The sequence below is a fragment of the Dermacentor variabilis genome, chromosome 2, assembly GCF_050947875.1.
Source record: "Dermacentor variabilis isolate Ectoservices chromosome 2, ASM5094787v1, whole genome shotgun sequence".
Taxonomy (NCBI): Eukaryota; Metazoa; Arthropoda; class Arachnida; order Ixodida; family Ixodidae; genus Dermacentor; species Dermacentor variabilis.
In genome coordinates this window covers 130,899,876-130,903,736 of record NC_134569.1, presented here as the reverse complement: position 1 = coordinate 130,903,736, position 3,861 = coordinate 130,899,876, and positions in this window count along the sequence as shown.

Here is a 3,861-nt window from a genome sequence, read left to right as displayed (position 1 = left end):
ATATTCATCTCAAGTGCCAGTAACATTGTTAAAATCATTTATTTCTATCCGTAGTGTAGATAAAAGAATGTAATACATTTTCAATGTCATCTTTCAGCAAAGTAAATGACAGACAAGTACACAGAGCATGATTTCGTGGTGACAAAATAGCAGTGTGATATTCACAGCATGGGCCCAATACACTGCTAATGGGCCCGTTGGTACATATTAAATTGCAGAAATATGACACGACCATGATGATATTCTTTAAGTTCATACACAGCCATTCGCCGTCATCCAGCACTTTAATGAGGGTAATGCCGTGTTCAACGCATCCTTGTAGGCTACTATTTACAACGCTGCGCTTTGAAACCCATTTTAGCAACAAAGCGGCAGTCATTCCTTCCTTTTTTATCAGGTACCGAAAACTAAATGTGGACCTATGTTACGAGCTAAGGAAACAATTCTTGCAATATGAACCTTCTTTTGCTCCTTGGGAGATGGAGCATGCGCAATGCGACTTCAGGTTAACAAAAAACTGAAAACAATATTCGGCAAGAGAGGCATTACTAAGTGAATATTTTCAAATAGAACTAGAATATAATTTATGCATGAAATATTTTACAGATGGACCAAAGAGCAATGATAATGCAGGTGCTGCAGTCACATCAAATCAACTTGAAAAACAAATGAGACTGCAAAGTCAGGCTACTGCGTTAACTGCAGAACTCTATGCCATCTCGTTAGCTCTTGAAAACATCCCGAAAAGAGAAAATGACCAATCTGTCATATCTAGTGACTCCTTGAGCTCTCTTCGGGCTCTATCATCTAGGGTACCATCTAGAAATGATCCACTGAAGAAAATACAAAATCAATACACCAGATGTCATAGGAGAGCTTAAAGCGCCACTGTCTGCTGGATTCCTAGTCATGTAGGAATCTCCGGTAATGAAAGCGCAGATTTTATAGCAGCCGGTACCTAAGATGTGGAGCTACACGATGTTGGCCTACCTTGTCAAGATTATAAAGCAACATTAAATATAGCCGTTGCAAAACAGGGACAGAAACTGTGGGGTCAGCAAGAACATAAGAAGCTTCATTGAATAAAACCTGTTTTACGAAAATGGCGTAGTTGTCGCCACACAAGAAGATTTTACGAGTAATTTTATGTCGCTTAAGAATTGGTCAGACAAGGCTGACCTATAGTTACCTAATAAATAACAAACAACAACCGACATGCCAACACTGCGGTAAATTTTCAAACATGCTACACATTTTAACACATTTTAATATCATGTCCTGGCTTACAAAAGTAGAGACAGAGATATTTCATAGCTTTTTACAAAAAAAGAATGTCGGGTGCCGGGTGCGCGACGAGTTCGCGTCCTCGCCGGACCTGCAATAAAGTTTACTCACTCACTCACTCACTCACTCACTCACTCACTCACTCACTCACTCACTCACTCACTCACTCACTCACTCACTCACTCACTCACTCACTCACTCACTCACTCACTCACTCACTCACTCACTCACTCACTCACTCACTCACTCACTCACTCACTCACTCACTCACTCACTCACTCACTCACTCACTCACTCACTCACTCACTCACTCACTCACTCACTCACTCACTCACTCACTTGATTTTAAGGAATGACACAAGTGAGAAAATGCTTGGCACTCTGATGGTCTTTCATATAACAATGGCTGCAACGGCAGCCTGGCAGTGAATGTCAAAACAGTGGCCCCATTAATGGCTGCGTTAGGTATATCACAAACTGTGCTCAACTACAGTGGAGACTAGATTTTATTGCTATCATCAATAAGGAAAGCTGAAATATCAGCTTCCTTCCTTCCAAGTGCCTGTTCTTTCAGTAACAGGCACTTGGTGTTAAAAAAGAATTCCCATATGGCCACTTGTGCCTTTCATAAGCACAAAAGATTTGGTATTCAAAACTTGACACATATATAGCATGAAAATTCATACAAGAGATTTCAACTCCTGTTATCACAGCCTGCTAGTTATATGCATCTGGAGCATGTGTGCGTGACACAATGCTGTAGTTCAAATAAAAGTGATGGCATACTGTACATCCTCCTTGAAAAAGAGTACACACTGAAAACATCGGAGAAACAGCAAAACGAACCTACACAACACCTATCCATAATGTTGAAAAAATTCGACATATAATTTATACTGTCCCCACTGAGATAAACTTGCACTGGAAGTAAAACTACACATGAAAAAAAATGAACTTGTAAAAAATAACAAAGTAGCAACAAACATTTCTCAACACGTTTTGTGATGCTTTTGGCCCACCAATCAGATTGTGTAGCCATTGTTTCCCTTGTTTCCCTAGTGTACGGAAAACAGTCATATCATCCTTTAGTGCGACGTACAAAAAAGAAAAAAACATGTGCAATCGTGTTTCAAGCGACATCATAGCACTATCGGTGCTATGATTGCTGCCATGGTCACGAATGACCTGCACATCAGTTCCCAAGGCTGGCTACAACTCGTCACAACAGCTTGTGAGGATGTGTGAGCACCACCGCCAAATGCCGCAGCATCGATTTCAGCTGAAAGCTAGCCTACCCATGTAGCTGGTCGGACTTAAGTATAATATGGGGGGAAAGAAAAAGAACGCTGTCCCTCATGGCCGAGGCGGCTCGTGGAGGCCATACGCAAGGGCGTCCAGACGCTAGCGCAGGGTGGTCGCAATGAGGCCAGTGGCCTCCCGCAAGGCCTGCATCTCCGCTGCCAGCTGTTTCTGCAGCACGTGGGAGGCCCTCAGCTCTCCCACCAGCTGCTGATGATGCTGCGAAACAAATTCACTTACTTCAGCTACAGGTTATGAAATGTAAATGTTTGTTTCGCAATGTTTGCAAAAAATATAATTTCAGCAACGTTACTCTTGAGGGCAGTGAGATCATATACATATCATGTGAGAAATGACAGTGCAAGCTGATACGATCCGTAATGTTAAAAACATGTTAAAAGGTAGCAAATGCTACCAAAAGCCTCTGCCTTTAAGAAGTCAGTGTTCGTGACTAGTTGATATACAAAAGATGATCACGCTGTGGTGGTGCATGCTACCATGCAAATGCTTTGTAAGTTGCTATGTGACTGCCTGACATAGCAGTTTAAAAACACCTCAAAGAAGATTTATAAACGCGCATGAGCCGATGAGCGCAATGACTACAAATGCCTCATGTATAATCTGGTTGTAATTTCAGTTAAAAACAACAAACGACATGCCAACACTGCGGTAAATTTTCAAAAATGCTACACATTTTAATATCATGTCCTGGCTTACAAAAGTAGAGTTACAATATGTTTGTGCAACAAACATATTGACTGCGTGACAGGCAGGACACCTTTGTTTTGTGACGTTAATGATGATGATTTGGGATTTTTATGGCGCAGCAATCGTGCAGGCTATACGGCGCCAAGCAAATGTTTTTTTGAATTAGCTTCTTAAAAAATGACAACCTGGCATGCTATAACGTAAAGCTATTCCAAACTTTTCTATTCCATTTCTGCAATCGGTCCTCCGCGATTGGTCAAAAACGTTTTTGGGCCACCCCAACTTCGCTTGTCAGTCACGCGAAGTCACGCAAACCGTAATAGCTCCCCATCTGATATGACGTGTACACTCTCATTATGCATGGTTGGGCTGAACAAAAGAAAAATAGTTATTTCTGATTCGACGCATATTGGACATTAGCCGTCGGCTATTAGTCAAAAGCTTTCGGGCTGCACCTACTTCACCTGCCTGTCATGCAACGTCCCAAAACCGCGAATACTCACCGCGTCAAAATGGTACGCGTTACAGATTCATTAATATGTTCAACAAAACTGAATTTTTCTCTGAATA